Source organism: Carlito syrichta, unplaced genomic scaffold, assembly GCF_000164805.1.
Source record: "Carlito syrichta isolate Samal-C Ts95f unplaced genomic scaffold, Tarsius_syrichta-2.0.1 Scaffold305279, whole genome shotgun sequence".
NCBI classification, from domain to species: Eukaryota; Metazoa; Chordata; class Mammalia; order Primates; family Tarsiidae; genus Carlito; species Carlito syrichta.
Genome location: NW_007249375.1, coordinates 199,622 through 213,513, shown reverse-complemented (window position 1 = coordinate 213,513; position 13,892 = coordinate 199,622).

Sequence of the window (13,892 nt, the reverse complement as noted above, 5' to 3'; positions counted from 1 at the left end):
TGCCCAGGCGGGTCTCGAACCCGCGAGCTCAGGCAATCCACTCACCTCAGCCTCCCAAAGCGCGGGATTACAGGCTGAGCCACAGAGCCCAGCTCTAAGATACATTTTTAAGATAAAAGAATATCACTATCTGTTAATCTCAGAAGTAGAATCTGAATTCATCCTTATATGGGTCCAAAACCCAAGCTTCCCATTTGAACCTCTTTTATTATGAGTATAATATACATACAGAAATTTTAGAAAGCATGAATATACAGATCGAGAATTATAAAGTGACCATTCCTATAACCACCAACTGAATCAAGAAAGAAAATATTTTCAGCATTCCAGAAGCCCTACACATGATTCTTCCCATCCTTACCTCATACCTTCCAACTAAAATTAGGCACTGTTGACTTTTATGGGATCACATTCTGGCTTTCCTTTATAGATTTACTACTTCTGTATATATCCCTAAATATTATAGTTGTTTTTTATATGTATCTCAGTCATATAAATGAAAAGGTACATTATGTATTTTTTACACTTAGTTTCTTCCAACATCATTTTTGTTAGATTTATCCACATTGTTGAATGAAACTATAATTGCTTCATATTATATAATATTGCTGAATGAAACAATAATTGCTTCATTTTAATTATTGTATAGTATTGCATTGTATGAATACACCACAATTAATGTATCCATTCTGCTGTAAAATGACATTTGGGTGATTTCCAGGTTATGGCTATTACAAATAATGCTAATTTCTTTTTCTACAGAGCAAGTATTTAGAAGTGAATTTCTGGGTCAAAGAATTTGTGGTTCTGTAATTTTATTAGATAATTTAAAACTGATTGCTAAAGTGGTTGTACCCATTTTTTTCTCTCACTGTTAAAGAATTTCAATTATTCCAGATTCTTCCAAAACTTGGTATTGTTCATCTTTGATGTAGGTAGGTAATCTGCTGTGTAGGATGACACACAGTGACAATATAAGCACACCTGCAAATGGCCCCAAGCAGGGGGCTGGAACCTAGGGATGGGTCCTTCCCCTTCCCTTCAGGCTCCATGCCTGGGCATACAGGTCATGCTGAGGCCATGGCTGGTGGTGTTACAGGGTGGAGTGTTCTCCACACATGCTGACCACATCTTGCAGCTATGCAGTGAGTGTTCTCATGTACCCTTCCTTGAGGCAGTGGGCCTTCCAGGCTGGTTCAGACCATAGCAGCCCACCTAGATCAATGCCTATAAGCTTTGGTTACCTTTAGTACACCTTTGGTTAATTATGGTATTAAAAATTTCACCCCTAGAGAAAATTCACAGCTTTCTTGTACACATGTGAGGATATACGAATTGGCGCCTTCTCACACTACACCTGCTCACTAGAAACCTTTCCCTTTCCACACTGAAGCCCACATTCTGTCCTATGAAAAATGCTATATATCCTGTGTGCCTTTGACAATTGGGAATGGTGTTTTCCTGTCCAGCTGGCCACTCCTGGACTGTCTTCTCTGTAAGTTCCTAAATAAAGCCCATGTGTGGTACATTGTCTCCGGATCATTTCTTCAGCCTGACACAGTGCCTTCCCTTTTGGGATATTTAGGGGTCTGGCAATATATGATGGAAAATAAAGACATATCATTGCAGATTTAATATGCAATATCCTGATGTCTAATGAGTTTGATCACTTTTTCATATACTTAAATTATATGTGCATACACATACATACATTTGAATTTACTTTTCTCTTTGATGAAGTGCCAAGTCTTTTATTTTATTTATTTGTTTATTTATCTGTTTGTTTATTTATTGAGCTGGAGTCCCACTCTGCTGCCCAGGCTGGAGTGCAGTGGCGCACTCACTGCCACCACAGCCTTGACCTTCCTTGCTCAGGTGATCCATCCACTTCCAACTTCCAAGTAGCTGGAACTACAGGTGTGAGCCACCATGCCCGGTTAATTTTTTTAGTAAAAATTTTTTTCTAAGCCTGGCATGGTGGCTCATGCCTGTAATCCCAGCACTTTGGGAGGCTGAAATGAGAGGATTATCTGAATCCACGGGTTTAAGACCACCCTGGGCAACTTGGCGATACCTCGTCTCTACAATAAATCAAAAAATTAGCTGGGTGTGGTGGTGTGTTCCTGTGGTTCTAGCTACTTGGAAGGCTGAAGTGGAAGGATAGTCTGAGGCCAGCAGGTTGAAGCTGTGGTGGCCGTGAGTGTGCCATTGTACTCCAGCTTGGGTGACAGAGTAAGACTCTACCTCAAAAAAATTTTTTTCTTAAACATTTATCTTTTTTTAGAGGCAGGATCTTACTATCTTCCTCATGTTGGAGTGCACAGACACAATCATGGCACACTACAGCCTCAAGCTCCTGGCCTCAAGCCACCCTCTCTCCCTAGCCTTGAGAAAAGCTGGATCTGCAGGCTCCTGTCACCATGCCTATCCCTTTTCAAGTCTTGACTATTTTTTTCTACTGGATTTTGTTCTTGTGATTTATAGGAGTTCTCTGTATAGACTGGTTATGAATCTGTTTTGGTTATCTGTGTTATAAATATCTCCCATCTGTAGCTTGCCTTCTACATTTTTTCTCTTTTTCCTCCTTGAGTCAGACTTTCACTCTGTCACTCAGGTAGCATGTTTTCAGCTCAGAGCAGCTTCGATATGCTGGGCTCAGGCAATCCTTCCACCTCAGCCTCCTAAGTAGCAGGGAATACAGGGAATACATACCTGGCTAATTTTTGTTTGTCGAGTCAAGGTCTCACAATGTTATCCAGGCTGGTCTTGAACTCCTGGGCTAAAGCAATGCTCCTGCCTAAGCCTCCCAAAGTGCTGAGATTACAGGCATTAGCTACTGTGCCTAATGAGTAGAAATTCTTAATTTGAATGTAGTCCTTTATATCAATCTTTGCCTTTGTAGTTGGTGCTTTTTGTGTCCTTATAAGTAAATCTTTTCCTAATCCAAAGTCCTGATAATATTCTCCTGATACTATCTTTGAGGAGAAACAAATCTAAGGACTGGTTTACTCTTCCCTCTGGTAATTTAGCTCAATGGAAAAGCAAGCTGATAGCAGATTCTGAACTCCAAAAGATTCTCTTTTACAAAAAAGATCATTTCTTAGGCCAGGAAATTCCACTGTTACACAGTAGCTTAGCTGCTGTCCTCAACCCCTTGCTCTTAGAAAAATGTAAAGCCTTAAGGTGATGTCCTTGACTACTGAATTCCTTTCTATGGTTCACCATGTGTAGCTTGCTTACTTCTTGCTTTGGTTTTTTTTTTTCCATTTCCGTTTTCCATTTTAAAGATACACACTGTGACACCGGTATGTGTGTCCATGTGTTCTTGGCAAGATAATCTTCCAAAAACATGATTGTTTTGCCTCCTATTCAGGTCTACGATCTGCACAATATTGATTTTTTTCCTGTGTTTGGCATAAAGTAGTAATCCCTATGTAATTTACTGAAAAAAATAGTCCTTACATCACTGCTCTGTAGTGCTGGTTTTGTAAAAAAGCAAGTGCATGGATTTGTTTTGGGACCCTCTATTCCATTCCATTAGTCAATTTGTCAGTGTCTTTCCTAATACCATATTTAAAAATAACACTTGATGTGCCGTAGAATAAATGCTGATATCTTGTTTTCCTTCTGTAGTGGGAAGACAGAGAGGCTGTGACACCAAGGCTGTTTTAGGAAGTAGCAGTTTTATTAGCGCTGGTGTGACTCTCCCAGGCTAAGCACCCTGGGAAGGGAGGAGAGGGGTCTTATACCTTAGTTTAGTTAAGGGAGTGCGGGTTGGGTTGAGTGATTATACATCTTCTTTGGAATTCACAAGATTGTACTCAGCAAAATCAGATTTTTTTTAAAGAACAAATGGTCTCCAGGAAATGCATAGCAAGCAGGGGCTGTTAAACCGATGACTTCACAAGAGTGAATTGGTCACTATTTTGCATCTCCAAGAAAACTGTCCTTGGGCTATTTGGTTTTTTCAAGTTGGAGTCTCACTCAGTCACCCAGACTGGAGTGCAGTGGCCGCTCCAGGCCACAGCAGCCTCAACCTGCTGGGCTCTGGTGATCCTTCTGCCTTAGCCCTCTGAGTAGCCGGAATTACAGGCGCACGCTACCACGCTGGCTAATTTTTAAAAAATTTATTGTGGAGATGAGGTCTCGCCAAGTTGCTCAGGCGGGTCTCGAACCCGCGAGCTCAGGCAATCCACTCACCTCAGCCTCCCAAGGTGCAGGATTAAAGGCTGAGCCACCGAGCCTGGCTTGGTTGTTTCTTAAGCAAAACCTGTCTGGCAGGTCTTCAGAACCTGCCAATTGACTTTCAAAAGGAATACTTTTAACTGTTATCAGCTCCTCTCTGCCACACTTCTTCAGGTTTTTAGTGGCCATGTGCAGTGACTTACGCCTGTAATTCCAACACTTTGGGAGGCCAAGGTGGGAGGATTGCTTAAGCCCAGGAATTTGAGACCAGCCTGGGCAATACAGGAAGACCTTATCTGTACAAAAAATAAAAAAAATAGCAGGATGTGGTGGCACACACTTGTAGTCCCAGCTACTTGGGAGGCTGAGGAAAGAGGATTGCTTGAGCCCAGAAGTTTGAGACTGGTGAGCCATGATTGTGCTATTGTATTCTAGCCTGGGGGACAGAGTGAGACTCCCCAACACTGACTCAAAAAAAAAAAAAGCTTTTGATTATTCTTGGTCATTTGCATCCCATATACAATTTGAATGAGTTTCTCAAGTTCTGCTTTTAAAAGTGGTTAGTTTTTTTATTGAGATTGTGGTAACATGCGGTAGCCTCAAATCTGAGAGGGCTTGCGTGTAATGTTTATTTATTCCAAATAAGTCACCCAGAGCTCCAACAGGGAGAGGCATTTGTTCATTAAACCTATAGGCAGGTCAGTGATGATGAGAGAAATCTGCACCTCAAGACAGCACAACAGTTTTTTAATCAAGCAAATTAACTATTCAAATTTCTATATAGTGTTTACAATCACACTGATTGAGAGTGATGACAACAGTGTCTTTAGGTTCTTGGTTACCTGCATCCTGTGACTCACTTATTAATCTCAAGGCTTGTTACAGGGAATATGCATATCCTGCAGATACCAGCCTTGGCCGGAGGCTGCTCCCTGGGAGAGGGGCAGAAAGAGTGGCAATATCCGGACACTTACTCTACAACTGCATTGAATAAACAGATCAATTTAGAAAGAACTGACATCTTTATACTATTGGGTTTTTAAAATTCATGAACTGGCCGGGTGCAGTGGCTCATGCCTTTAATCCCTGCATTTTGGGAGACTGAGGCGAGAGGATTACCTGAGCCCAAGGGTTCAAAACCATCCTGGGCAACTTGGTGAGACCTTGTTTCTACAATAAATAAAAAAAAAAAAATTAGCAGGGTATGGTGGTGTGCACCTGCGGTTCCAGCTACTTGGAAGGCTGGGGTGGAGGGATTGTCTGAGCCTAGCAGGTTGAGGCTGCGGTGGCCATGAGGGGGCCACTGCACTCCAGCCTGGACGACAGAGTGAGACTCTGACTCAAAAATAAATAAATAAAAATACAATTCATGAACCTAATACCACTCATTCGTTTAAGTATTTTAAAATTCTCCCAATAAAGTTTTGTGTTTTCCATGTAGAATCTTCCCCATATTTATGAGATATTTCTCTAGATACTCAATATTTTTTATGTTATTATAAATGTATTTTTTCTTCTGTAGTATAGAAATATGTAACCAGTTTACATTTGAGTAAATATTCAAAATTTAAAAGTCTTTTCAAAATTTTATTTTGTTTATGGCTGATACATAGAAATGAAATTGATTGCTGTACATTGATATTGTGTCCAGAAATGAAGAGTTTTGCTTCTAATAACCTTTTGTAGTAATATATCTGTAGGTAATGACTTGATTCTTCTTTTCAATCTTTTTTTTGAGTCGAAGTCTCACTCTGTTGTCCAGGCTGGAGTGCAGTAGTATGATCACAGCTCACTGCAGCCTCAACCTCCTGGGCGCATCCTTCTATCTCAGCCTCCTAATTAGTTGGGACTACAGGAACACGCCACCATGTCTGGTTAATACTTTGATTTTTTAGAGAGTTCACACTATGTTGGTCAGGCTGAGCTACTTGGAAGGCTGAGGTGGAAGGATTGCTATGTATAGAGAGTTCACGCTATGTTGCTCAGGCTGGTCTTGAACTCCTGGGTTCAAGCAATCCTCCTGCTGGGATTGATTACGAATGTGAGCCCACTGTGCCCAGTGTGAAGATGTTCTTAATACCTCTTATTTTTAACACCTAGAGGATATGTAAAATTATTTCTTATTCTAGATATTCTTTGTGTATTTTTTCATTAAATTGCCAGTCTTTAAATTTTATAAATTTATCCAAGTACCAATATTTGACTTTGTGGCTCACTCTACCGCATTTTAATTTATATTTCATTCCTTTCTGCTCTTACCTTTATCTCCTCCTCCTTGCTACTTGTTTCAAGTTTACTTTACCATTGTTTCTCTACCTTGAGAGGCATGTTTGGCTTATTTTTAATCTTTCTTCTTTCCTGATGAATGCATTTAATTTTATGCATTTCCCTTAAATCACTTCTTTAGTTGTGATTTCTTCTTGACTCTTGATTTATTTCAAAGTGTATTTATTAGGTAGATGCATGGCTCATGCCTGTAATCCTCATACTTTGGGGGGTCAATTTCCAAACGTATGGTGGTATTTTAGTTATCTTTTTGTCTTTACTTCTAGCTATGTGGTCAGAGAACATATTCTATAATTTCAGTACTTTAAAATTATTATTACTATTTTTTCAGTCGGAGTCTCACTATCACCAAGGCTGGAGTGCAGTGGCATGCTCATGGCCACTGCAACCTCTACATGCTGGGCTCGGGCAATCCTTCCACCTCAGCCTTCCAAGGAGCTGGAACCACAGGCACCCACCACCACACCTAGCTAATTTTTTTTATTTATTGTAGAGACAAGGGCTCACCAAGTAACCCAGGCTGGTCTCAAACCCCTGGGCTCAGGCAATCCTCCCGCCTCTGCCTCCCAAAGTGCTGGTATTATAGGCATGAGCCACCATGCCCAGCTAGTACTATGAAATTGAGACTTGTTCTATGGGCAGTACACGACCAAATCTTCAACTGTTCAGGGATGTTTTTTAAAATGTATATTCTTGGCCAGGCACAGTGGCAAGCATCTGCAGTCCTTAGTTACTCAGAAGACTGAGGTGGAAAGATCACCTGAGCCCAGGAGGTCGAGGTTGTGGTGAGCTGCGATTGTGCCACTGAACTCCAATCTGGGTGACAGAGTGAGACCCCAACTCAAAAAAAAAAAAACAAAAAAAAACCCCAAAAGAGTACATTCTACTTATTGGGACCAGTGCTCTGTTTGTCTATTAGGTTGAATTTGTGAACTATGTTTTTAATCTTCTGTGCACTTACTGATCTTCTATCTGCTTATTTTAGTAACCATGAGAGGTATGTTCAAAATCTCCCGTGAAGATTGCAGATTTGTTGATTTTCTTTGTAAAACTTTCAGAAGTTATGCATTTTAGGACTTTGCTGTTAGGTGCATACAAATATACAATTGTTACATCTTCCTAGGGAATCACTCAGTATTAAATGAGACTTCTTTCTCTAGTGGGGTTTTTTTCCCCTCTTAAATGATATACAATTTGAGTGTCCCTAATCCAAAAATCCAAAATGTGATCTGCTCCAAACTTTGAATGTTTTTATCACCAACATGATGCTCAGAAGAAATGCTCATTGAAGCATTTCAGATTTCAGATTTTTGGATTAGGAATGCTCAACCAGTAAGTACAATGCAAATGAACAACACAGGTTTGAACTGTATGAGTCTACTTATATGTGGATTCTTTTTTTTTTTTTCAGTTAAAAAAAATCAAAACTGACAATTATCTTTGACCTGGAATAGTTAACTCATTAATATTTAGTGTAATTGCTTTTATGTTTGTATTTAAATGTTAATCTTATAACACACTTTCTATTATCCCACTGGTTCTATGTCCCCTCTTATCTCCTGTCTTGTTTTCTTCAGAATTTTTTTTCCTGTTAGTTTGGAAGTTACATATTCATTTAACATTTGATTAGTGGTTATCCTAGAAATTAGAACATACTTCTGTGATCTTTCTGGGATCATTTTTCCTCCTGTCTAAAGATATTATCTAGTATTTCCTTTAATGGAGATATACTCATGGTTAATTCTCTCAGTTATTGTTTGACACTAGCAATTATTTTCCTTAATTACAGGTAAGACATCAATCTTCTATCGTCTAATCTCCTTTTTTGCTATTTTTAAAAAGTCAGAATTCAGCCGGGCACGGTAGCTCACACCTATAATCCCAGCACTTTGGGAGGCAGAAGCAAGAGGACTGCCTGAGCCCAGAGGTTCAAGCCCAGCCTGGGAAACTTGACAAGACCTCATCTCTACAATAAACACAAAAAAATTAGGCAGGTATGGTGGCACACACCTGTAGTTCCAGCTACTTGGAAGGCCAAGGTGGAAGAATCACCTGAGTCAAGCAGGTCAAGGCTCAGTGGCTGTGAGCGTGCCACTGCACTCCAGCCTGGTCGACAGAGTGAGACTCCAACTAAAAAAAAAAAAAGTCAGAATTCAGTCTTTTATTTGCTCCTTTGAAGGCAATCTAGCTTTTTCTCCACTTTCTTTAAGATCTTTTTCTTTGATTCTCTGTTGTTTCATTATAAGGTGTCTTGGTGTATGATTCTAAGTCTTCTGTTGAAATTCTTGAATCTGAGAATCAATATCTTTCACATGTTTTAGAAAATTCTCATCTATTCAGTAGTCTCTTCAGAGATTGGTTCTGCCCCATTCTCTCTTTTCTTTCTGCAAATCCAACTAAAATTACGATGCATTTTTCTCTGTTATCTTCTCTGTTTCTTACTCTGGTAGTATCTCCAGTTTCCCCTTTCTACAATCCTTTCTTCTATGTCCCAAGAGGCAGATATTTATGGATCAGATTCATTCTTACCTCAGGCTTGGCCAACAGGAGCATTGACAAGAAATTAAGGTGTGGCAGAAGACTGAAGTCTGTGTATTTCTTGTTCCCACTGCCCCCCACCCATTTCTTCCTTGCTGTGAAGTTACCATGGTTGTATCCCTCTGTTTGCAGCCATAGGCCTGTCATGCACTCCTCTCCATAGAGTTTTTCTCTGTGTTCTAGTAATCATTCCTTCCTTGCCAGTTCTGGCATAGAAGTAGTAACAGCTTCTACTGATTTTTTCTTTCGTTTTTTGAGTTGGAATTTCACTCTATTGCACAGGCTGGCACGCTCATGGCCACTGCAGCCTCAACCTCCGGGGCTCAGGTGATCCTAACACCTCAGCTTTTGAAGTAGTTGGGACTACAGGCAAGTTACAAAACATTTTTTGATTTATTGTAGAGATGAGGTCTCTCTATGTTGCACAGGTTGGTCTCGAACTCCTGGGCTTAGGCAACTCCTCCCAATTCGGCCTTCCAGAATGCTGGGTTTACAGGGATGAGCCACCGCTCCTGGTCAATGGCTGCAATTTTACATGTGTTTTTGTGACTGATGAATGTTTTATTTTTTTATTTTTTTTTTAGTTGGAGTCTCACTCTGTCGCCCAGACTGGAGTGCAGTGGCCGCTCCCGGCCACCGCAGCCTCGACCTGCTGGACCCTGGCGATCCTTCCGCCTCAGCCTTCCGAGTAGCCGGAATTACAGGCGCACGCTACCACGCCCGGCTGATTTTTTGATTTATTGTAGAGATGAGGTCTCGCTGCCCAGGCGGGTCTCGAACCCGCAGGCTCAGGCAATCCACTCACCTCAGCCTCCCAAAGGAGCGGGATTACAGGTTGAGCCACCGAGCCTGGCTGATGAATGTTTTAGTTTGCCATTAGTGTGTGAGCTTCATAATGGCAGACTAGTGTTTGTTTTCCTTCAAGCAGTCAGTATTCAATAAGTATATACTATGTTAGAAGCCCTCACAATAATGAACAAGATAGATACGGTAATCACTATCTTCCCAGAGCCTGGCATGCCTTTAGGATACTAAATACTCAGCCAGGCCTGGTGGCTCACACCTGTAATCCCAGTACTTTGGGAGGCTGAGGCGAGAGGACTGCCTGAGTCCAGGGATTCAAGAGCAGCCTGGGCAACCTGGTGAGACCTCATCTCTACAAAAAATCAGCCAGGTGTGGTGGCATGTACCTGTAGCTCCAGCTACTTAGAAGGTTGAGGTAGAAGGATTGCCTGAGCCCAGCAGATTGAGGCTGCAGTGGCCGTGAGCATGTCACTTCACTCCAGCCTGAATGACAGAGGGAGACCCTGACTCGAAAAAAAAGAAAGTTTAAACAGTAAACACCAAAAATCCTTATACCTAGATTTACCTAGGTTACTTATATCTAGACCTACTTTCACCCAGATTTCCTAATTTGTATTTTTTCCTCAATTATTAACATTTTATTATATTTACTTTAGCGATTGGTAACATATTGCCATATTTCCTTTCTCTCTCTCTCTCTCTCTCAGTCATTTATAAGCAAATGCAGACAGAATGATACTACTCCTCTAAGGATCTCAGCATGTGTCTCCTAAGAAACAGGACATTGTACACAACCATAATATCATACTCCAGATATTTAACATTGGTGCAATCACACAGTCTAAGTCAAATTTCACAGTTGTCTCAAATTTCCAATTATCCCGTTAGTTTTTTTTTTTTTTTTTCAGTTGGAGTCTCACTCTGTCGCCCAGACTGGAGTGCAGTGGCATGCTCCTGGCCACTGCAGCCTCGACCTGCTGGGTTCTGGTGATCCTTTCACCTCAGCCTTCCAAATAGCTGGAACTACAGGTGCGCACTACCACGCACGGCTAATTTTTTGATTTATTGTAGAGATGAGGTCTCGTCAAGTTGCCCAGGTGGGTCTCGAACCCGTGGGCTCAGGCAATCCGCTCACCTCAGCCTCCCAAGGCGCGGGATTACAGGCTGAGCCATCGAGCCCGGCTTATCCCTTTAGCTTTTATGTTTTTTGACCCAGAATGCAAACTACAATCACACTTGACATCTTGCTGTCACGTCTCTCTAGTCATCTTTATCCTAGAATAGCTCTACTACTTTTATTTTTATAATATTGCTCTTTAAAGAGTGCAAAGAAGTTATTTTGTCCTACAATTGGAGTTGACTGCTTTCTCATGATCAGATTCAGGTTATACATTCTTGACATTTCGCAAGTGGTGGTGTATCTTTCTCAAATGTATCAGATCAGAAGGCACAGATCTCTATTTTTAAATTTATTTTAATTTTAATTTTTTTGAATCAGAGTCTTACTTTGTCGCTCAGGCTGGAGTGCAGTGGCACAATCACAGCTACCACAGCTTCCACCTGCTGGGCTCAGGTGATCCTTTCAACCCTGCTTCCAGAGTAGCTGGAACTACAGGCATGTGCATGTCACAAGACCAGCCCTTTATTGGACTTACAACCCCAGGATTTTTCTTTTTCTTCTTCTTCTTTTTTTTTGAGCCAGAGTCTCTCTGTTGCTCAGGCTGAGTGCAGTGGCATGCTCACGGCAACCGCAGCCTCGACCTGCTGGGTTCCAGCGATCCTTTTGCCTTAGTCTTCCAACTGGAACTGCAGGCACACGCCACCATGCCTGGCTTATTTTTTTAATTTATTGTAGATATGAGGTCTCACCAAGTTGACCAGGCTGGTCTCGGACCCCTGAACTCAGGCAATCCTCTAGCCTCGGCCTCCCCACCAAAAAAAACTAAACTAAAAAAAAAAAAGCTGTGGGCTCCTAGGTAATTTTCTTAAAATCTTCCTCTATTTCAAAGAGAGAGAGAGAGAGAAGGTGGGGGGGATTGGGTCAAACGATTTCTAAGGAGCCTTTTAATTCTAAAATTCTATGACTATGAAACCAATGTTGTAGTAGAGACAGAGCTGGATTTGGAATCAGGAGGCTAGTATTTGAGCACAGCTCCGTCACATACCAGCTGTGTGAACATGGACAAGTTATTTAATCTCTCTAAGCCTCACGGAGATTTACCTCACAGAGTTGGGAAGGATTAAGGGTTTTATTGTACGTCAAAATGCTTTATAAAATGTAAAGAATACCTAAATGTCAGGTACTACGTTACAATGTCCTGTCTTCCTCCTCTTGAACCAGTCAATCAGAAAAAGTGACCTAAAGTGAGTCAGACCTCATGAATTTAAGTTTTAAAACCAGGAAATGCAGTATAGTTAATTGTGCATCATACTCAGTATGTGGAATTGACAGAATAGTTTTATTCCATAAATGCTTATGCTTTGATGATTAATAATACTGGGTAAAATTACAAATAGGTACTCACTTTACAGGCCATAACTCCATGAGAAGATGGTCTCTGCTTCTGGAATCCCAACTTTTGGAGGGGCAAAAAGTGAACACGGTGTATAAGAGCAACAATTATTTATAAATTAGTTTCCTCAATCAGTGAGCAATTTCATGTTGAGCCATTGGGTGCATCAGAGAGGAAATCGAACTCGAGGCCAATATGAAGGGGGACATTTTTCTGTTTTGCAAGTGAGCAGGGGTTGTGCTGGAACAAATTAACCTTCCATGAGCCAAAGGTCACTGTCTTCCCCGAGACAGCCAGTGAGGCATGTCACAAGACCAGCCCTTTATTGGACTAACAACCCCAGGATTTTTCTTCCTCTTCTTTTATTTCATTTTTATTATTTTTTTTTTTGAGTCAGAGTCTCTCTGTTGCCCAGACTGGAGTGCAGTGGGATGCTCACGGCAACCGCAGTCTCGACCTGCTGGGCTCCAGCGATCCTTTCGCCTCAACCTTCCAAGTAGCTGGAACTGCAAGCACACACCACCATGCCTGGCTTATTTTTTTATTTATTGTAGATACGAGGTCTCACCAAGTTGACCAGACTGGTCTCGAACCCCTGAACTCGGGCAATCCTCTCGCCTCAGCCTCTCAAAGTGCTGGGGTTACAGGCTTGAGCCACGGCGCCCAGCCTCTCCTTTTTTATTAGTAGAAATGGGGTCTATGTTGCCCAGGCTGGTCTCGAACTCTTGAGGCTGGCCTCAAGAGATCCTCCCGCTAAAGTCTCCCAGCGCTGGGATTATAGGGGCAAGCCACCGCGCCTGGCCAGAGCCCCAGGATTTCTTTCTTTCTTTTTTTTGAGTCAGAGTCTCACTATGTCGCCCAGGCTGGACTCTGGCGATCCTTCTGCCTCAGCCTTCTAAGTAGCCGGTACTACAGGCGCACGCTACTACACCCGGTTAATTGGTTTTTCTTTGTAGAGACGAGGTCTCGCCAAGTTGCCCGGGCTGGTCTCGAACCTCCGGGTTCAGGCAATCCACCCGCCTCGGCCCAAAGTGCTGGGATGACAGGCTGAGCCACCGAGCCCGGCCTCTCCTTCTTTTTTATTAGTAGAAACGAGGTCTCGCTTTATTGCCAAGGCTGGTCTCGAATTCTTGAGGCTGGCCTCAAGAGATCCTCCCGCCAAGGCTTCCCAGTGCTGGGATTGTAGAGGCAAGCCACCGCGCCTGGCCAGAGCCCCAGGATGTCTACGAGGCCCTTTGAATGGAACTCGGGAAAGCTAGTTTGTCGGTGCAGACTGGCCACATCCTTTCGATTATTCAGCAGAACTGATACAGTATCTCTCTGGGAGAGGCTCGGCGCGCGCACGCGCACCGCGGGCTTGCGCTCAACTCGCCCACCAGCCGTGTCGTCAAGCGCCTAGCGCACCGTTGTTGCTCACGACTCGAGACGTTGCGAGAAAATGGCTAACGAAACCGCGGGGGAACGGCGACGCCGCGGACGTTGGTGCGGTTGGACTTGCCTGACCGCCCCGCCCACGCCAGGGGTCGCACCGCCCAGGTGGCCGCTGCCGGCTCGGCGGAGCGCGCC